The sequence below is a fragment of the Nicotiana tomentosiformis genome, unplaced genomic scaffold, assembly GCF_000390325.3.
Source record: "Nicotiana tomentosiformis unplaced genomic scaffold, ASM39032v3 Un00041, whole genome shotgun sequence".
Lineage (NCBI taxonomy): Eukaryota > Viridiplantae > Streptophyta > Magnoliopsida > Solanales > Solanaceae > Nicotiana > Nicotiana tomentosiformis.
Genome location: NW_027174600.1, coordinates 284,743 through 308,176, shown reverse-complemented (window position 1 = coordinate 308,176; position 23,434 = coordinate 284,743).

The following is a 23,434-nucleotide window of genomic DNA, read 5'->3' as shown; positions in this document are numbered from 1 at the left end:
AATATGGGAGTCGGGCGTAATTCTAGTTTTTTGGCCGAAAAATGCAAAAAATGAGAAACGATGATGGCGGGGCGGTTACTATGGTTCCTTAGGTCGTATTTGACGGCCTGGAAAAATTTTAGGCGATCGGGGTCCGGGGGTACCGGAACCCCTTGGAAAGGTGGGCAGTAGCACACAAAATCATTGTAATCAGGCGGAATTCTAGTTTTTTGGCCGAAAAACGCAACAAATGAGGAATGATCATGGTTGGGCGGTGACTATGGTTCCTTAGGTCGTATTTGATAGTCCGGAAAAATTTTAGGCAATAGGGGTCCGGAGTTCCCGGGTTCACTTGGAAGGCGTGGGCTATAGGACACGAAAATATGGGAATCGCGCGGAATTCTATATTTTTGGCAGAAAAACAGAAAAAACTAGGAACGATCATGGCTGGGCGGTGACTATGGTTCCTTAGGTCTTATTTGATAGTCCGGAAAAATTTTAGGCGATAGGGGTCCGGAGACCCGGGACAACTCGGAAGGCGTGGGAAAATATGGGGGGTCCGGAGGTCCCGGGACCACTCAGAAGGTGAGGTCTATAACACACAAAAATATGGGAATCGCGCGGAACTCTAGTTGTTTGGCCGAAAAATGCAAAAAATAAGGAACGGTCATGGCGGGGCGGATACTATGGATCCTTAGGTCGTATTTGATTGCCCAGAAAAATTTTAGGCGATCGGGGTCCGCTGCTCTTGGGACCACTCGGAATGCGTGGGTATAGCACACGAAAATATGGGAATCGGGCGAAATTCTAGGTCTTTTTCAGAAACATGCAAAAAATTTGGAAAGATCTTGGCAGGGGGGTGACTATAGTTCCTTTGGTCTTATTTGATAGTCCGAAAAAATATTAGGCGATAGGGGTCCGGAGGTCCCGGGACCACTCGGAAGGCGTGGGATATAACACACAAAAATATGGGAATCGCGCGGAATTCTAGTTGTTTGGCCGAAAAATGCAAAAAATAAGGAACGATCATGGCGGGGCGGATACTATGGTTCCTTAGGTCGTATTTGATAGTCCGGAAAATTTTTAGGCGATAGGGGTCAGGAGGTCCCGGGTACACTCGGAAGGCGTGGGCTATAGCACACAAAAATATGGGAATCGCGCGGAATTCTAGTTGTTTGGCCGAAAAATGCAAAAAATGAGGAACGATCATGGCGAGGTGGTTACTATGGTTCCTTAGGTCGTATTTGACGGCCCGGAAAAATTTTAGGCGATCGGGGTCAGTGGGTCCCGGAACCACTTGGAAGGGTGGGCAATAGCACACAAAAATATTGTAATCGGGCGAAATTCTAGTTTTCTGGCCGAAAAACGCAACAAATGAGGAATGATCATGGCTGGGAGGTGACTATGGTTCCTTAGGTCGTATTTGATAGTACCGAAAAATTTTAGGCGATAGGGGTCCGGAGTTCCCGGGTTCACTTGGAAGGCGTGGGCTATAGGACACGAAAATATGGGAATCGCTCGGTATTCTAGTTTTTTGGCCGAAAAATAGAAAAAACTAGGAACGATCATGGCTGGGCGGTGACTATGGTTCCTTAGGTCTTATTTGATAGTCTGGAAAAATTTTAGGCGATAGGGGTCCGGAGACCCAGGACCACTCGGAAGGCGTGGGCTATATAACACACAAAAATATGGGATCGCGCGGAATTCTAGTTGTTTGGCCGAAAAACACAAAAAATGAGGAACGATCATGGCGGGGCGGATACTATGGTTCCTTAGGTCGTATTTGATATTCCGGAAAATTTTTAGGCGATAGGGGTCCGGAGGTCCCGGGACCACTCGGAAGGTGTGGGCTATAACACACAAAAATATGGGAATCGCGCGGAATTCTAGTTGTTTGGCCGAAAAATGCAAAAAATAAGGAACGATCATGGCGTGGCAGATACTATGGTTCCTTAGGTCGTATTTGATTGCCCGGAAAAATTTTAGGCGGTCGGGGTCCGCGGCTCTTGGGACCACTCGGAAGGCGTGGGCAATAGCACACGAAAATATGGGAATCGGGCGAAATTCTAGGTCTTTTTCAGTAACATGCAAAAAATGTGGAAAGATCTTGACAGGGCAGTGTCTATGGTTCCTTAGGTCTTATTTGATAGTCCAAAAAAATTTTAGGCGATAGGGATCCGGAGGTCCCGTGACCACTCGGAAGGTGTGGGCTATGACACACAAAAATATGGGAATCGCGCGGAATTCTAGTTGTTTGGCCGAAAATCGCAAAACATAAGGAACGATCATGGCGGGGCGGATACTATGGTTCCTTAGGTCATATTTTATTGCCCGGAAAATTTTTAGGCGATTGGGGTCCGCGGCTCTTGGGACCACTCGGAATGCGTGGGTATAGCACACGTAAATATGGGAATCAGGCGAAATTCTAGGTCTTTTTCAGTAACATGCAAATAATTTGGAAAGATCTTGGCAGGGCGGTAACTATGGTTCCTTTGGTCTTATTTGATAGTCCGGAAAAATATTAGGCGATAGGGGTCCGGAGGTCCCGAGACCACTCGGAAGGCGTGGGCTATAACACACAAAAATATGGGAATCGCACGGAATTCTAGTTGTTTGGCCGAAAAACACAAAAAATGAGGAACGATCATGGCGGAGTGGATACTATGGTTCCTTAGGTCTTATTTGATAGTCCGGAAAAATTTTAGGAGATAGGGATCCGGAGGTCCCGGGACCACTCGGAAGGTGTGGGCTATAACACACAAAAATATGGGAATCGCGCGGAATTCTAGTTGTTTGGCCGAAAAACGCAAAAAATAAGGAACGATCATGGCGGGGCGGATACTATGGTTCCTTAGGTCGTATTTGATAGTCCGGAAAATTTTTAGGCGATAGGGGTCAGGAGGTCCCGGGTACACTCGGAAGGCGTGGGCTATAGCACACAAAAATATGGGAATCGCGCGGAATTCTAGTTGTTTGGCCGAAAAATGCAAAAAATGAGGAACGATCATGGCGAGGTGGTTACTATGGTTCCTTAGGTCCTATTTGACGGCCCGGAAAAATTTTAGGCGATCGGGGTCAGTGGGTCCCGGAACCACTTGGAAGGGTGGGCAATAGCACACAAAAATATTGTAATCGGGCGGAATTCTAGTTTTCTGGCCGAAAAACGCAACAAATGAGGAATGATCATGGCTGGGAGGTGACTATGGTTCCTTAGGTCGTATTTGATAGTACCGAAAAATTTTAGGCGATAGGGGTCCGGAGTTCCCGGGTTCACTTGGAAGGCGTGGGCTATAGGACACGAAAATATGGGAATCGCTCGGTATTCTAGTTTTTTGGCCGAAAAATAGAAAAAACTAGGAACGATCATGGCTGGGCGGTGACTATGGTTCCTTAGGTCTTATTTGATAGTCTGGAAAAATTTTAGGCGATAGGGGTCCGGAGACCCAGGACCACTCGGAAGGCGTGGGCTATATAACACACAAAAATATGGGATCGCGCGGAATTCTAGTTGTTTGGCCGAAAAACACAAAAAATGAGGAACGATCATGGCGGGGCGGATACTATGGTTCCTTAGGTCGTATTTGATATTCCGGAAAATTTTTAGGCGATAGGGGTCCGGAGGTCCCGGGACCACTCGGAAGGTGTGGGCTATAACACACAAAAATATGGGAATCGCGCGGAATTCTAGTTGTTTGGCCGAAAAATGCAAAAAATAAGGAACGATCATGGCGTGGCAGATACTATGGTTCCTTAGGTCGTATTTGATTGCCCGGAAAAATTTTAGGCGGTCGGGGTCCGCGGCTCTTGGGACCACTCGGAAGGCGTGGGCAATAGCACACGAAAATATGGGAATCGGGCGAAATTCTAGGTCTTTTTCAGTAACATGCAAAAAATGTTGGAAAGATCTTGACAGGGCAGTGTCTATGGTTCCTTAGGTCTTATTTGATAGTCCAAAAAAATTTTAGGCGATAGGGATCCGGAGGTCCCGTGACCACTCGGAAGGTGTGGGCTATGACACACAAAAATATGGGAATCGCGCGGAATTCTAGTTGTTTGGCCGAAAATCGCAAAACATAAGGAACGATCATGGCGGGGCGGATACTATGGTTCCTTAGGTCATATTTTATTGCCCGGAAAATTTTTAGGCGATTGGGGTCCGCGGCTCTTGGGACCACTCGGAATGCGTGGGTATAGCACACGTAAATATGGGAATCGGGCGAAATTCTAGGTCTTTTTTTCAGTAACATGCAAATAATTTGGAAAGATCTTGGCAGGGCGGTAACTATGGTTCCTTTGGTCTTATTTGATAGTCCGGAAAAATATTAGGCGATAGGGGTCCGGAGGTCCCGAGACCACTCGGAAGGCGTGGGCTATAACACACAAAAATATGGGAATCGCACGGAATTCTAGTTGTTTGGCCGAAAAACACAAAAAATGAGGAACGATCATGGCGGAGAGGATACTATGGTTCCTTAGGTCTTATTTGATAGTCCGGAAAAATTTTAGGAGATAGGGATCCGGAGGTCCCGGGACCACTCGGAAGGTGTGGGCTATAACACACAAAAATATGGGAATCGCGCGGAATTCTAGTTGTTTGGCCGAAAATCGCAAAAAATAAGGAAGAATCATGGCGGGGCGGATACTATGGTTCCTTAGGTCGTATTTTATTGCCCGGAAAAATTATAGGCGATTGGGGTCCGCGGCTCTTGGGACCACTCGGAATGCGTGGGTATAGCACACGAAAATATGGGAATCGGGCGAAATTCTAGGTCTTTTTCAGTAACATGCAAATAATTTGGAAAGATCTTGGCAGGGCGGTGACTATGGTTCCTTTGGTCTTATTTGATAGTCCGGAAAAATATTAGGCGATAGGGGTCCGGAGGTCCCGGGACCACTCGGAAGGCGTGGGCTATAACACACAAAAATATGGGAATCGCGCGAAATTCTAGTTGTTTGGCCAAAAAACGCAAAAAATGAGGAACGATCATGGCGGGGCGGATACTATGGTTCCTTAGGTCATATTTGATAGTCCGGAAAAATTTTAGGCGATAGGGGTCCGGAGTTCCCGGGTTCACTTGGAAGGCGTGTGCTATAGGACACGAAAATATGGGAATCGCGCGGAATTCTAGTGTTTTGGCCGAAAAACAGAAAAAACTACGAACGATCATGGCTAGGCGGTGACTATGGTTCCTTAGGTCTTATTTGATAGTCCGGAAAAATTTTAGTCGATAGGGGTCCGGAGACCCAGGACCACTCGGAAGGCGTGGGCTATATAACACACAAAAATATGGGATCGCGCGGAATTCTAGTTGTTTGGCCGAAAAACACAAAAAATGAGGAACGATCATGGCGGGGCGGATACTATGGTTCCTTAGGTCGTATTTGATAGTCCGGAAAATTTTTAGGCGATAGGGGTCCGGAGGTCCCGGGACCACTCGGAAGGTGTGGGCTATAACACACAAAAATATGGGAATCGCGCGGAATTCTAGTTGTTTGGCCGAAAAATGCAAAAAATAAGGAACGATCATGGCGTGGCAGATACTATGGTTCCTTAGGTCGTATTTGATTCCCCGGAAAAATTTTAGGCGATCGGGGTCCGCGGCTCTTGGGACCACTCGGAAGGCGTGGGCAATAGCACACGAAAATATGGGAATCGGGCGAAATTCTAGGTCTTTTTCAGTAACATGCAAAAAATGTGGAAAGATCTTGACAGGGCGGTGTCTATGGTTCCTTAGGTCTTATTTGATAGTCCGGAAAAATATTAGGGGATAGGGGTACGGAGGTCCCGGGACCACTCGGAAGGCGTGGGCTATAACACACAAAAATATGGGAATCGCGCGAAATTCTAGTTGTTTGGCCGAAAAACGCAAAAAATAAGGAACGATCATGGCGGGGAGGATACTATGGTTCCTTAGGTCGTATTTGATAGTCCGGAAAAATTTTAGGCGATAGGGGTCCGGAGTTCCCGGGTTCACTTGGAAGGCGTGTGCTATAGGACACGAAAATATGGGAATCGCGCGGAATTCTAGTTCTTTGGCCGAAAAATAGAAAAAACTAGGAACGATCATGGCTGGGCGGTGACTATGGTTCCTTAGGTCTTATTTGATAGTCCGGAAAAATTTTAGGCAATAGGGGTCCAGAGACCCGGGACCACTCGGAAGGCGTGGGCTATAACACACAAAAATATGGGATCGCACGGAATTCTAGTTGTTTGGCCGAAAAACACAAAAAATAAGGAACGATCATGGCGGGGTGGATACTATGGTTCCTTAGGTCGTATTTGATAGTCCGGAAAAAGTTTAGGCGATAGGGGTCCGGAGGTCCCGGGACCACTCGGAAGGTGTGGGCTATAACACACAAAAATACGGGAATCGCGCGGAATTCTAGTTGTTTGGCCGAAAATCGCAAAAAATAAGGAACGATCATGGCGGGGCGGATACTATGGTTCCTTAGGTCGTATTTGATTGCCCGGAAAAATTTTAGGCGATCGGGGTCCGCGGCTCTTGGGACCACTCAGAATGCGTGGGTATAGCACACGAAAATATGGGAATCGGGCGAAATTCTAGGTCTTTTTCAGTAACATGCAAAAAATGTGGAAAGATCTTGACAGGGCGGTGACTATGGTTCCTTTGGTCTTATTTGATAGTCCGGAAAAATATTAGGCGATAGGGGTCCGGAGGTCCCGGGACCACTCGGAAGGCGTGGGCTATAACACACAAAAATATGGGAATCGCGCGGAATTCTAGTTGTTTGGCCGAAAAATGCAAAAAATGAGGAACGATCATGGCGGGGCGGATACTATGGTTCCTTAGGTCGTATTTGATAGTCCGAAAAATTTTTAAGCGATAGGGGTCAGGAGGTCCCGGGACCACTCAGAAGGCGTGGGCTATAACACACAAAAATATGCGAATCGCGCGGAATTCTAGTTGTTTGGCCGAAAAACGCAAACAATGAGGAACGATCATGGCGGGGTTGTTACTATGGTTCCTTAGGTCTTATTTGATAGTCCGGAAAAATATTAGGCGATAGGGGTCCGGAGGTCCCGGGACCACTCGGAAGGCGTGGGCTATAACACACAAAAATATGGGAATCGCGCGAAATTCTACATGTTTGGCCGAAAAACGCAAAAAATGAGGAACGATCATGGCGGGGCGGATACTATGGTTCCTTAGGTCGTATTTGATAGTCCGGAAAAATTTTAGGCGATAGGGGTCCGGTGTTCCCGGGTTCACTTGGAAGGCGTGTGCTATAGGACACGAAAATATGGGAATCGCGCGGAATTCTAGTTTTTTGGCCGAAAAACAGAAAAAACTAGGAACGATCATGGCTGGGCGGTGACTATGGTTCCTTAGGTCTTATTTGATAGTCCGGAAAAATTTTAGGCGATAGGGGTCCGGAGACCCAGGACCACTCGGAAGGCGTGGGCTATATAACACACAAAAATATGGGATCGCGCGGAATTCTAGTTGTTTGGCCGAAAAACACAAAAAATGAGGAACGATCATGGCGGGGCGGATACTATGGTTCCTTAGGTCGTATTTGATAGTCCGGAAAATTTTTAGGCGATAGGGGTCCGGAGGTCCCGGGACCACTCGGAAGGTGTGGGCTATAACACACAAAAATATGGGAATCGCGCGGAATTCTAGTTGTTTGGCCGAAAAATGCAAAAAATAAGGAACGATCATGGCGTGGCAGATACTATGGTTCCTTAGGTCGTATTTGATTCCCCGGAAATATTTTAGGCGATCGGGGTCCGCGGCTCTTCTGACCACTCGGAAGGCGTGGGCAATAGCACACGAAAATATGGGAATCGGGCGAAATTCTAGGTCTTTTTCAGTAACATGCAAAAAATGTGGAAAGATCTTGACAGGGCGGTGTCTATGGTTCCTTAGGTCTTATTTGATAGTCCGGAAAAATATTAGGGGATAGGGGTACGGAGGTCCCGGGACCACTCGGAAGGCGTGGGCTATAACACACAAAAATATGGGAATCGCGCGAAATTCTAGTTGTTTGGCGGAAAAACGCAAAAAATAAGGAACGATCATGGTGGGGCGGATACTATGGTTCCTTAGGTCGTATTTGATAGTCCGGAAAAATTTTAGGCGATAGGGGTCCGGAGTTCCCGGGTTCACTTGGAAGGCGTGTGCTATAGGACACGAAAATATGGGAATCGCGCGGAATTCAAGTTCTTTGGCCGAAAAATAGAAAAAACTAGGAACGATCATGGCTGGGCGGTGACTATGGTTCCTTAGGTCTTATTTGATAGTCCGGAAAAATTTTAGGCGATAGGGGTCCAGAGACCCGGGACCACTCGGAAGGCGTGGGCTATAACACACAAAAATATGGGATCGCACGGAATTCTAGTTGTTTGGCCGAAAAACACAAAAAATGAGGAACGATCATGGCGGGGTGGATACTATGGTTCCTTAGGTCATATTTGATAGTCCGGAAAAAGTTTAGGCGATAGGGGTCCGGAGGTCCCGGGACCACTCGGAAGGTGTGGGCTATAACACACAAAAATACGGGAATCGCGCGGAATTCTAGTTGTTTGGTCGAAAATCAGAAAAAATAAGGAACGATCATGGCGGGGCAGATACTATGGTTCCTTAGGTCATATTTGATTTCCCGGAAAAATTTTAGGCGATCGGGGTCCGCGGCTCTTGGGACCACTCAGAATGCGTGGGTATAGCACACGAAAATATGGGAATCGGGCGAAATTCTAGGTCTTTTTCAGTAACATGCAAAAAATGTGGAAAGATCTTGACAGGGCGGTGACTATGGTTCCTTTGGTCTTATTTGATAGTCCGGAAAAATATTAGGCGATAGGGATCCGGAGGTCCCGGGACCACTCGAAAGGCGTGGGCTATAACACACAAAAATATGGGAATCGCGCGGAATTCTAGTTGTTTGGCCGAAAAATGCAAAAAATGAGGAACGATCATGGCGGGGCGGATACTATGGTTCCTTAGGTCGTATTTGATAGTCCGAAAAAATTTTAGGCGATAGGGGTCAGGAGGTCCCGGGACCACTCGGAAGGCGTGGGCTATAACACACAAAAATATGGGAATCGCGCGGAATTCTAGTTGTTTGGCCGAAAAACGCAAACAATGAGGAACGATCATGGCGGGGTGGTTACTATGGTTCCTTAGGTCTTATTTGATAGTCCGGAAAAATATTAGGCGATAGGGGTCCGGAGGTCCCGGGACCACTCGGAAGGCGTGGGCTATAACACACAAAAATATGGGAATCGCGCGAAATTCTAGTTGTTTGGCCGAAAAACGCAAAAAATGAGGAATGATCATGGCGGGGCGGATACTATGGTTCCTTAGGTCGTATTTGATAGTCCGGAAAAATTTTAGGCGATAGGGATCCGGAGGTCCCGGGACCACTCGGAAGGTGTGGGCTATAACACACAAAAATATGGGAATCGCGCGGAATTCTAGTTGTTTGGCCGAAAATCGCAAAAAATAAGGAACGATCATGGCGGGGCGGATACTATGGTTCCTTAGGTCATATTTGATTGCCCGGAAATTTTTTAGGCGATCGGGGTCCGCGGCTCTTGGGACCACTCGGAATGCGTGGGTATAGCACACGAAAATATGGGAATCGGGCGAAATTCTAGGTCTTTTTCAGTAACATGCAAAAAATGTGGAAAGATCTTGATAGGGCGGTGACTATGGTTCCTTTGGTCTTATTTGATAGTCCGGAAAAATATTAGGCGATAGGGGTCCGGAGGTCCCGGGACCACTCGGAAGGCGTGGGCTATAACACACAAAAATATGGGAATCGCGCGGAATTCTAGTTGTTTGGCCGAAAAATGCAAAAAATGAGGAACGATCATGGCGGGGCGGATACTATGGTTCCTTAGGTCGTATTTGATAGTCCGAAAAAATTTTAGGCGATAGGGGTCAGGAGGTCCCGGGACCACTCGGAAGGCGTGGGCTATAACACACAAAAATATGGAAATCGCGCGGAATTCTAGTTGTTTGGCCGAAAAACGCCAACAATGAGGAACGATCATGGCGGGGTGGTTACTATGGTTCCTTAGGTCTTATTTGATAGTCCGGAAAAATATTAGGCGATAGGGGTCCGGAGGTCCCGGGACCACTCGGAAGGCGTGGGCTATAACACACAAAAATATGGGAATCGCGCGGAATTCTAGTTGTTTGGCCGAAAATCGCAAAAAATAAGGAACGATCATGGCGGGGCGGATACTATGGTTCCTTAGGTCGTATTTTATTGCCTGGAAAAATTTTAGGCGATTGGGGTCCGCGGCTCTTGGGACCACTCGGAATGCATGGGTATAGCACACGAAAATATGGGAATCGGGCGAAATTCTAGGTCTTTTTCAGTAACATGCAAAAAATGTGGAAAGATCTTGACAGGGCGGTGACTATGGTTCCTTTGGTCTTATTTGATAGTCCGAAAAAATATTAGGCGATAGGGGTCCGGAGGTCCCGGGACCACTCGGAAGGCGTGGGCTATAACACACAAAAATATGGGAATCGCGCAGAATTCTAGTTGTTTGGCCGAAAAACGCAAAAAATGAGGAACGATCATGGCGGGGCGGATACTATGGTTCCTTAGGTCATATTTGATAGTCCGAAAAAATTTTAGGCGATAGGGGTCAGGAGGTCCCGGGACCACTCGGAAGGCGTGGGCTATAACACACAAAAATATGGGAATCGCGCGGAATTCTAGTTGTTTGGCCGAAAAACGCAAACAATGAGGAACGATCATGGCGGGGTGGTTACTATGGTTCCTTAGGTCTTATTTGATAGTCCGGAAAAATATTAGGCGATAGGGGTCCGGAGGTCCCGGGACCACTCGGAAGGCGTGGGCTATAACACACAAAAATATGGGAATCGCGCGAAATTCTAGTTGTTTGGCCGAAAAACGCAAAAAATGAGGAACGATCATGGCGGGGCGGATACTATAGTTCCTTAGGTCGTATTTGATAGTCCGGAAAAACTTTAGGCGATAGGGGTCCGGAGTTCCCGGGTTCACTTGGAAGGTGTGAGCTATAGGACACGAAAATATGGGAATCGTGCGGAATTCTAGTTTTTTGCCCGAAAAACAAAAAAAACTAGGAACGATCATGGCTGGGCGGTGACTATGGTTCCTTAGGTCTAATTTGATAGTCCGGAAAAATTTTAGGCGATAGGGGTCCGGAGACCCAGGACCACTCGGAAGGCGTGGGCTATATAACACACAAAAATATGGGATCGCGCGGAATTCTAGTTGTTTGGCCGAAAAACACAAAAAATGAGGAACGATCATGGCGGGGCGGATACTATGGTTCCTTAGGTCGTATTTGATAGTCCGAAAAATTTTTAGGCGATAGGGGTCCGGAGGTCCCGGGACCACTCGGAAGGTGTGGGCTATAACACACAAAAATACGGGAATCGCGCGGAATTCTAGTTGTTTGGCCGAAAATCGCAAAAAATAAGGAACGATCATGGCGGGGCGGATACTATGGTTCCTTAGGTCGTATTTGATTGCCCGGAAAAATTTTAGGCGATCGGGGTCCGCGGCTCTTGGGACCACTCAGAATGCGTGGGTATAGCACACGAAAATATGGGAATCGGGCGAAATTCTAGGTCTTTTTCAGTAACATGCAAAAAATGTGGAAAGATCTTGACAGGGCGGTGACTATGGTTCCTTTGGTCTTATTTGATAGTCCGGAAAAATATTAGGCGATAGGGGTCCGGAGGTCCCGGGACCACTCGGAAGGCGTGGGCTATAACACACAAAAATATGGGAATCGCGCGGAATTCTAGTTGTTTGGCCGAAAAATGCAAAAAATGAGGAACGATCATGGCGGGGCGGATACTATGGTTCCTTAGGTCGTATTTGATAGTCCGAAAAATTTTTAAGCGATAGGGGTCAGGAGGTCCCGGGACCACTCAGAAGGCGTGGGCTATAACACACAAAAATATGCGAATCGCGCGGAATTCTAGTTGTTTGGCCGAAAAACGCAAACAATGAGGAACGATCATGGCGGGGTTGTTACTATGGTTCCTTAGGTCTTATTTGATAGTCCGGAAAAATATTAGGCGATAGGGGTCCGGAGGTCCCGGGACCACTCGGAAGGCGTGGGCTATAACACACAAAAATATGGGAATCGCGCGAAATTCTACATGTTTGGCCGAAAAACGCAAAAAATGAGGAACGATCATGGCGGGGCGGATACTATGGTTCCTTAGGTCGTATTTGATAGTCCGGAAAAATTTTAGGCGATAGGGGTCCGGTGTTCCCGGGTTCACTTGGAAGGCGTGTGCTATAGGACACGAAAATATGGGAATCGCGCGGAATTCTAGTTTTTTGGCCGAAAAACAGAAAAAACTAGGAACGATCATGGCTGGGCGGTGACTATGGTTCCTTAGGTCTTATTTGATAGTCCGGAAAAATTTTAGGCGATAGGGGTCCGGAGACCCAGGACCACTCGGAAGGCGTGGGCTATATAACACACAAAAATATGGGATCGCGCGGAATTCTAGTTGTTTGGCCGAAAAACACAAAAAATGAGGAACGATCATGGCGGGGCGGATACTATGGTTCCTTAGGTCGTATTTGATAGTCCGGAAAATTTTTAGGCGATAGGGGTCCGGAGGTCCCGGGACCACTCGGAAGGTGTGGGCTATAACACACAAAAATATGGGAATCGCGCGGAATTCTAGTTGTTTGGCCGAAAAATGCAAAAAATAAGGAACGATCATGGCGTGGCAGATACTATGGTTCCTTAGGTCGTATTTGATTCCCCGGAAATATTTTAGGCGATCGGGGTCCGCGGCTCTTCTGACCACTCGGAAGGCGTGGGCAATAGCACACGAAAATATGGGAATCGGGCGAAATTCTAGGTCTTTTTCAGTAACATGCAAAAAATGTGGAAAGATCTTGACAGGGCGGTGTCTATGGTTCCTTAGGTCTTATTTGATAGTCCGGAAAAATATTAGGGGATAGGGGTACGGAGGTCCCGGGACCACTCGGAAGGCGTGGGCTATAACACACAAAAATATGGGAATCGCGCGAAATTCTAGTTGTTTGGCGGAAAAACGCAAAAAATAAGGAACGATCATGGTGGGGCGGATACTATGGTTCCTTAGGTCGTATTTGATAGTCCGGAAAAATTTTAGGCGATAGGGGTCCGGAGTTCCCGGGTTCACTTGGAAGGCGTGTGCTATAGGACACGAAAATATGGGAATCGCGCGGAATTCAAGTTCTTTGGCCGAAAAATAGAAAAAACTAGGAACGATCATGGCTGGGCGGTGACTATGGTTCCTTAGGTCTTATTTGATAGTCCGGAAAAATTTTAGGCGATAGGGGTCCAGAGACCCGGGACCACTCGGAAGGCGTGGGCTATAACACACAAAAATATGGGATCGCACGGAATTCTAGTTGTTTGGCCGAAAAACACAAAAAATGAGGAACGATCATGGCGGGGTGGATACTATGGTTCCTTAGGTCATATTTGATAGTCCGGAAAAAGTTTAGGCGATAGGGGTCCGGAGGTCCCGGGACCACTCGGAAGGTGTGGGCTATAACACACAAAAATACGGGAATCGCGCGGAATTCTAGTTGTTTGGTCGAAAATCAGAAAAAATAAGGAACGATCATGGCGGGGCAGATACTATGGTTCCTTAGGTCATATTTGATTTCCCGGAAAAATTTTAGGCGATCGGGGTCCGCGGCTCTTGGGACCACTCAGAATGCGTGGGTATAGCACACGAAAATATGGGAATCGGGCGAAATTCTAGGTCTTTTTCAGTAACATGCAAAAAATGTGGAAAGATCTTGACAGGGCGGTGACTATGGTTCCTTTGGTCTTATTTGATAGTCCGGAAAAATATTAGGCGATAGGGATCCGGAGGTCCCGGGACCACTCGAAAGGCGTGGGCTATAACACACAAAAATATGGGAATCGCGCGGAATTCTAGTTGTTTGGCCGAAAAATGCAAAAAATGAGGAACGATCATGGCGGGGCGGATACTATGGTTCCTTAGGTCGTATTTGATAGTCCGAAAAAATTTTAGGCGATAGGGGTCAGGAGGTCCCGGGACCACTCGGAAGGCGTGGGCTATAACACACAAAAATATGGGAATCGCGCGGAATTCTAGTTGTTTGGCCGAAAAACGCAAACAATGAGGAACGATCATGGCGGGGTGGTTACTATGGTTCCTTAGGTCTTATTTGATAGTCCGGAAAAATATTAGGCGATAGGGGTCCGGAGGTCCCGGGACCACTCGGAAGGCGTGGGCTATAACACACAAAAATATGGGAATCGCGCGAAATTCTAGTTGTTTGGCCGAAAAACGCAAAAAATGAGGAATGATCATGGCGGGGCGGATACTATGGTTCCTTAGGTCGTATTTGATAGTCCGGAAAAATTTTAGGCGATAGGGATCCGGAGGTCCCGGGACCACTCGGAAGGTGTGGGCTATAACACACAAAAATATGGGAATCGCGCGGAATTCTAGTTGTTTGGCCGAAAATCGCAAAAAATAAGGAACGATCATGGCGGGGCGGATACTATGGTTCCTTAGGTCATATTTGATTGCCCGGAAATTTTTTAGGCGATCGGGGTCCGCGGCTCTTGGGACCACTCGGAATGCGTGGGTATAGCACACGAAAATATGGGAATCGGGCGAAATTCTAGGTCTTTTTCAGTAACATGCAAAAAATGTGGAAAGATCTTGATAGGGCGGTGACTATGGTTCCTTTGGTCTTATTTGATAGTCCGGAAAAATATTAGGCGATAGGGGTCCGGAGGTCCCGGGACCACTCGGAAGGCGTGGGCTATAACACACAAAAATATGGGAATCGCGCGGAATTCTAGTTGTTTGGCCGAAAAATGCAAAAAATGAGGAACGATCATGGCGGGGCGGATACTATGGTTCCTTAGGTCGTATTTGATAGTCCGAAAAAATTTTAGGCGATAGGGGTCAGGAGGTCCCGGGACCACTCGGAAGGCGTGGGCTATAACACACAAAAATATGGAAATCGCGCGGAATTCTAGTTGTTTGGCCGAAAAACGCCAACAATGAGGAACGATCATGGCGGGGTGGTTACTATGGTTCCTTAGGTCTTATTTGATAGTCCGGAAAAATATTAGGCGATAGGGGTCCGGAGGTCCCGGGACCACTCGGAAGGCGTGGGCTATAACACACAAAAATATGGGAATCGCGCGGAATTCTAGTTGTTTGGCCGAAAATCGCAAAAAATAAGGAACGATCATGGCGGGGCGGATACTATGGTTCCTTAGGTCGTATTTTATTGCCTGGAAAAATTTTAGGCGATTGGGGTCCGCGGCTCTTGGGACCACTCGGAATGCATGGGTATAGCACACGAAAATATGGGAATCGGGCGAAATTCTAGGTCTTTTTCAGTAACATGCAAAAAATGTGGAAAGATCTTGACAGGGCGGTGACTATGGTTCCTTTGGTCTTATTTGATAGTCCGAAAAAATATTAGGCGATAGGGGTCCGGAGGTCCCGGGACCACTCGGAAGGCGTGGGCTATAACACACAAAAATATGGGAATCGCGCAGAATTCTAGTTGTTTGGCCGAAAAACGCAAAAAATGAGGAACGATCATGGCGGGGCGGATACTATGGTTCCTTAGGTCATATTTGATAGTCCGAAAAAATTTTAGGCGATAGGGGTCAGGAGGTCCCGGGACCACTCGGAAGGCGTGGGCTATAACACACAAAAATATGGGAATCGCGCGGAATTCTAGTTGTTTGGCCGAAAAACGCAAACAATGAGGAACGATCATGGCGGGGTGGTTACTATGGTTCCTTAGGTCTTATTTGATAGTCCGGAAAAATATTAGGCGATAGGGGTCCGGAGGTCCCGGGACCACTCGGAAGGCGTGGGCTATAACACACAAAAATATGGGAATCGCGCGAAATTCTAGTTGTTTGGCCGAAAAACGCAAAAAATGAGGAACGATCATGGCGGGGCGGATACTATAGTTCCTTAGGTCGTATTTGATAGTCCGGAAAAACTTTAGGCGATAGGGGTCCGGAGTTCCCGGGTTCACTTGGAAGGTGTGAGCTATAGGACACGAAAATATGGGAATCGTGCGGAATTCTAGTTTTTTGCCCGAAAAACAAAAAAAACTAGGAACGATCATGGCTGGGCGGTGACTATGGTTCCTTAGGTCTAATTTGATAGTCCGGAAAAATTTTAGGCGATAGGGGTCCGGAGACCCAGGACCACTCGGAAGGCGTGGGCTATATAACACACAAAAATATGGGATCGCGCGGAATTCTAGTTGTTTGGCCGAAAAACACAAAAAATGAGGAACGATCATGGCGGGGCGGATACTATGGTTCCTTAGGTCGTATTTGATAGTCCGAAAAATTTTTAGGCGATAGGGGTCCGGAGGTCCCGGGACCACTCGGAAGGTGTGGGCTATAACACACAAAAATATGGGAATCGCGCGGAATTCTAGTTGTTTGGCCGAAAAATGCAAAAAATAAGGAACGATCATGGCGTGGCAGATACTATGGTTCCTTAGGTCGTATTTGATTCCCCGAAAAAATTTTAGGCGATCGGGGTCCGCGGCTCTTGGGACCACTCGGAAGGCGTGGGCAATAGCACACGATAATATGGGAATCGGGCGATATTCTAGGTCTTTTTCAGTAGCATGCAAAAAATGTGGAAAGATCTTGACAGGGCGGTGTCTATGGTTCCTTAGGTCTTATTTGATAGTCCAGAAAAATATTAGGGGATAGGGGTACGGAGGTCCCGGGACCACTCGGAAGGCGTGGGCTATAACACACAAAAATATGGGAATCGCGCGAAATTCTAGTTGTTTGGCCTAAAAACGCAAAACAATATTGAACGATCATGGCGGGGCGGATACTATGGTTCCTTAGGTCGTATTTGATAGTCCGGAAAAATTTTAGGCGATAGGGGTCCGGAGTTCCCGGGTTCACTTGGAAGGCGTGTGCTATAGGACACGAAAATATGGGAATCGCGCGGAATTCTAGTTCTTTGGCCGAAAAATAGAAAAAACTAGGAACGATCATGGCTGGGCGGTGACTATGGTTCCTTAGGTCTTATTTGATAGTCCGAAAAAATTTTAGGCGATAGGGGTCCAGAGACCCGGGACCACTCGGAAGGCGTGGGCTATAACACACAAAAATATGGGATCGCACGGAATTCTAGTTGTTTGGCCGAAAAACACAAAAAATGAGGAACGATCATGGCGGGGTGGATACTATGGTTCCTTAGGTCGTATTTGATAGTCCGGAAAAAGTTTAGGCGATAGGGGTCCGGAGGTCCCGGGACCACTCGGAATGTGTGGGCTATAACACACAAAAATACGGGAATCGCGCGGAATTCTAGTTGTTTGTCCGAAAATCGCAAAAAATAAGGAACGATCATGGCGGGGCGGATACTATGGTTCCTTAGGTCATATTTGATTGCCCGGAAAAATTTTAGGCGATCGGGGTCCGCGGCTCTTGGGACCACTCAGAATGCGTGGGTATAGCACACGAAAATATGGGAATCGGGCGAAATTCTAGGTCTTTTCAGTAACATGCAAAAAATGTGGAAAGATCTTGACAGGGCGGTGACTATGGTTCCTTTGGTCTTATTTGATAGTCCGGAAAAATATTAGGCGATAGGGGTCCGGAGGTCCCGGGACCACTCGGAAGGCGTGGGCTATAACACACAAAAATATGGGAATCGCGCGGAATTCTAGTTGTTTGGCCGAAAAATGCAAAAAATGAGGAACGATCATGGCGGGGCGGATACTATGGTTCCTTAGGTCGTATTTGATAGTCCGAAAAAATTTTAGGCGATAGGGGTCAGGAGGTCCCGGGACCACTCGGAAGGCGTGGGCTATAACACACAAAAATATGGGAATCGCGCGGAATTCTAGTTGTTTGGCCGAAAAACGCAAACAATGAGGAACGATCATGGCGGGGTGGTTACTATGGTTCCTTAGGTCTTATTTGATAGTCCGGAAAAATATTAGGCGATAGGGGTCCGGAGGTCCCGGGACCACTCGGAAGGCGTGGGCTATAACACACAAAAATATGGGAATCGCGCGAAATTCTAGTTGTTTGGCCGAAAAACGCAAAAAATGAGGAACGATCATGGCAGGGCGGATACTATGGTTCCTTAGGTTGTATTTGATAGTCCGGAAAAATTTTAGGCGATAGGGATCCGGAGTTCCCGGGTTCACTTGGAAGGTGTGTGCTATAGGACACGAAAATATGGGAATCGCGCGGAATTCTAGTTTTTTGGCCGAAAAACAGAAAAAACTAGGAACGATCATGGCTGGGCGGTGACTATGGTTCCTTAGGTCTTATTTGATAGTCCGGAAAAATATTAGGCGATAGGGGTCCGGAGGTCCCGGGACCACTCGGAAGGTGTGGGCTATAACACACAAAAATATGGGAATCGCGCGGAATTCTAGTTGTTTGGCCGAAAATCGCAAAAAATAAGGAACGATCATGGCGGGGCGGATACTATGGTTCCTTAGGTCGTATTTTATTGCCCGGAAAAATTTTAGGCGATTGGGGTCCGCGGCTCTTGGGACCACTCGGAATGCGTGGGTATAGCACACGAAAATATGGGAATCGGGCGAAATTCTAGGTCTTTTTCAGTAACATGCAAAAAATGTGGAAAGATCTTGACAGGGCGGTGACTATGGTTCCTTTGGTCTTATTTGATAGTCCGGAAAAATATTAGGCGATAGGGGTCCGGAGGTCCCGGGACCATTCGGAAGGCGTGGGCTATAACACACAAAAATATGGGAATCGCGCGGAATTCTAGTTGTTTGGCCGAAAAACGAAAAAAATGAGGAACGATCATGGCGGGGCGGATACTATGGTTCCTTAGGTCGTATTTGATAGTCCGAAAAAATTTTAGGCGATAGGGGTCAGGAGGTCCCGGGACCACTCGGAAGGCGTGGGCTATAACACACAAAAATATGGGAATCGCGCGGAATTCTAGTTGTTTGGCCGAAAAATGCAAAAAATGAGGAACGATCATGGCGGGGTGGTTACTATGGTTCCTTAGGTCGTATTTGATGGTCCGGAAAAATATTAGGTGATAGGGGTCCGGAGGTCCCGGGACCACTCGGAAGGCGTGGGCTATAACACACAAAAATATGGGAATCGCGCGAAATTCTAGTCATTTGGCCGAAAAACGCAAAAAATGAGGAACGATCATGGCGGGGCGGATACTATGGTTCCTTAGGTCGTATTTGATAGTCCGGAAAAATTTTAGGCGATAGGGGTCCGGAGTTCCCGGGTTCACTTGGAAGGTGTGTGCTATAGGACACGAAAATATGGGAATCGCGCGGAATTCTAGTTTTTTGGCCGAAAAACAGAAAAAACTAGGAACGATCATGGCTGGGCGGTGACTATGGTTCCTTAGGTCTTATTTGATAGTCCGGAAAAATTTTAGGCGATAGGGGTCCGGAGACCCAGGACCACTCGGAAGGCGTGGGCTATATAACACACAAAAATATGGGATCGCGCGGAAATCTAGTTGTTTGGCCGAAAAACACAAAAAATGAGGAACGATCATGGCGGGACGGATACTATGGTTCCTTAGGTCGTATTTGATAGTCCGGAAAATTTTTAGGCGATAGGGGTCTGGAGGTCCCGGGACCACTCGGAAGGTGTGGGATATAACACACAAAAATAGGGGAATCGCGCGGAATTCTAGTTGTTTTGCCGAAAAATGCAAAAAATAAGGAATGAGGCATGGCAGATACTATGGTTCCTTAGGTCGTATTTGATTCCCCGGAAAAATTTTAGGCGATCGGGGTCCGCGGCTCTTGGGACCACTCGGAAGGCGTGGGCAATAGCACACGAAAATATGGGAATCGGGCGAAATTCTAGGTCTTTTTCAGTAACATGCAAAAAATGTGGAAAGATCTTGACAGGGCGGTGTCTATGGTTCCTTAGGTCTTATTTGATAGTCCGGAAAAATATTAGGGGATAGGGGTACGGAGGTCCCGGGACCACTCGGAAGGCGTGGGCTATAACACACAAAAATATGGGAATCACGCGAAATTCTAGTTGTTTGGCCGAAAAACGCAAAAAAATAAGGAACGATCATGGCGGGGCGGATACTATGGTTCCTTAGGTCGTATTTGATAGTCCGGAAAAATTTTAGGCGATAGGGGTCCGGAGTTCCCGGGTTCACTTGGAAGGCGTGTGCTATAGGACACGAAAATATGGGAATCGCGCGGAATTCTAGTTCTTTGGCCGAAAAATAGAAAAAACTAGGAACGATCATGGCTGGGCGGTGACTATGGTTCCTTAGGTCTTATTTGATAGTCCGGAAAAATTTTAGGCGATAGGGGTCCAGAGACCCGGGACCACTCGGAAGGCGTGGGCTATAACACACAAAAATATGGGATCGCACGGAATTCTAGTTGTTTGGCCGAAAAACACAAAAAATGAGGAACGATCATGGTGGGGTGGATACAATGGTTCCTTAGGTCGTATTTGATAGTCCGGAAAAAGTTTAGGCGATAGGGGTCCGGAGGTCCCGGGACCACTCGGAAGGTGTGGGCTATAACACCCAAAAATAAGGGAATCGCGCGGAATTCTAGTTGTTTGGCCGAAAATCGCAAAAAATAAGGAACGATCATGGCGGGGCGGATACTATGGTTCCTTAGGTCATATTAGATTGCCCGGAAAAATTTTAGGCGATCGAGGTCCGCGGCTCTTGGGACCACTCAGAATGCGTGGGTATAGCACACGAAAATATGGGAATCGGGCGAAATTCTAGGTCTTTTTTAGTAACATGCAAAAAATGTGGAAAGATCTTGACAGGGTGGTGACTATGGTTCCTTTGGTCTTATTTGATAGTCCGGAAAAATATTAGGCGATAGGGGTCCGGAGGTCCCGGGACCACTCGGAAGGCGTGGGCTATAACACACAAAAATATGGGAATCGCGCGGAATTCTAGTTGTTTGGCCGAAAAATGCAAAAAATGAGGAACGATCATGGCGGGGCGGATACTATGGTTCCTTAGGTAGTATTTGATAGTCCAAAAAAATTTTAGGCGATAGGGGTCAGGAGGTCCCGGGACCACTCGGAAGGCGTGGGCTATAACACACAAAAATATGGGAATCGCGCGGAATTCTAGTTGTTTGGCCGAAAAACGCAAACAATGAGGAACGATCATGGCGGGGTGGTTACTATGGTTCCTTAGGTCTTATTTGATAGTCCGGAAAAATATTAGGCGATAGGGGTCCGGAGGTCCCGGGACCACTCGGAAGGCGTGGGCTATAACACACAAAAATATGGGAATCGCGCGAAATTCTAGTTGTTTGGCCGAAAAACGCAAAAAATGAGGAACGATCATGGCGGGGCGGATACTATGGTTCCTTAGGTCGTATTTGATAGTCCGGAAAATTTTAGGCGATAGGGGTCCGGAGTTCCCGGGTTCACTTGGAAGGCGTGTGCTATAGGACACGAAAATATGGGAATCGCGCGGAATTCTAGTATTTTGGCCAAAAAATAGAAAAAAACTAGGAACGATCATGGCTGGGCGGTGACTATGGTTCCTTAGATCTTATTTGATAGTCCGGAAAAATTTTAGGCGATAGGGGTCCGGAGACCCGGGACCACTCGGAAGGCATGGGCTATAACATACAAAAATATGGGATCGCTAAGAATTCTAGTTGTTTGTCCGAAAAACACAAAAAATGATGAACGATCATGGCGGGGCGGATACTATGGTTCCTTAGGTCGTATTTGATAGTCCGGAAAATTTTTAGGCGATAGGGGTCCGGAGGTCCCGGGAGCACTCGGAAGGTGTGGGCTATAACACACAAAAATATGGGAATCGCGCGGAATTCTAGTTGTTTGGCCGAAAATCGCAAAAAATAAGGAACGATCATGGCGGGGCGGATACTATGGTTCCTTAGGTCGTATTTGATTGCCCGGAAAAATTTTAGGCGATCAGGGTCCGCGGCTCTTGGGAGCAATCGGAATGCGTGGGTATAGCACACGAAAATATGGGAATAGGGAGAAATTCTAGGTCTTTTTCAGTAACATGCAAATAATTTGGAAAGATCTTGGCAGGGCGGTGACTATGGTTCCTTTGGTCTTATTTCATAGTCCGGAAAAATATTAGGCGATAGGGGTCCGGAGGTCCCGGGACCACTCGAAAGGCGTGGGATATAACACACAAAAATATGGGAATCACGCGGAATTATAGTTGTTTGGCCGAAAAATGCAAAAAATGAGGAACGATCATGGCGGGGCGGATACTATGGTTCCTTAGGTCGTATTTGATAGTCCGGAAAATTTTTAGGCGATTGGGGTCAGGAGGTCCCGGGACCACTCGGAAGGCGTGGGCTATAGCACACAAAAATATGGGAATCGCGCGGAATTCTAGTTGTTTGTTCGAAAAACACAAAAAATGAGGAACGATCATGGCGGGGTGGATACTATGGTTCCTTAGGTCGTATTTGATAGTCCGGAAAAATTTTAGGCGATAGGGGTCCGGAGGTCACGGGACCACTCGGAAGGTGTGGGCTATAACACACAAAAATATGGGAATCGCGCGGAATTCTAGTTGTTTGGCCGAAAATCGCAAAAAATAAGGAACGATCATGGCGGGGCGGATACTATGGTTCCTTAGGTCGTATTTGATTGCCCGGAAAAATTTTAGGCGATCGGGGTCCGCGGCTCTTGGGACCACTCGGAATGCGTGGGTATAGCACACGAAAATATGGGAATCGGACGAAATTCTAGGTCTTTTTCAGTAACATGCAAATAATTTGGAAAGATCTTGGCAGGGCGGTGACTATGGTTCCTTTGGTCTTATTTGATAGTACGGAAAAATATTAGGCGATAGGGGTCCGGAGGTCCCGGGACCACTCGGAAGGCGTGGGATATAACACACAAAAATATGGGAATCGCGCGGAATTCTAGTTGTTTGGCCGAAAAACGCAAAAAATGAGGAACGATCATGGCGGGGCGGAATTCTAGTTTTTTGGCCAAAAAACGCAATAAATGAGGAATGATCATGGCTGGGCAGTGTCTATGGTTCCTTAGGTCGTATTTGATTGTCCGGAAAAATTTTAGGCGATAGGGGTCCGGAGTTCCCGGGTTCACTTGGAAGGCGTGGGCTATACGACACGAAAATATGGGAATCGCGCGGAATTCTAGTTTTTTGGCCGAAAAAAAGAAAAAACTAGGAACGATCATGGCTGGGCGGTGACTATGGTTCCTTAGGTCTTATTTGATAGTCTGGAAAAATTTTAGGCGATAGGGGTCCGGAGACCCAGGACCACTCGGAAGGCGTGGGCTATATAACACACAAAAATATGGGATCGCGCAGAATTCTAGTTGTTTGGCCGAAAAACACAAAAAATGAGGAACGATCATGGCGGGGCGGATACTATGGTTCCTTAGGTCGTATTTGATAGTCCGGAAAAAATTTAGGCGATAGGGGTCCGGAGTTCC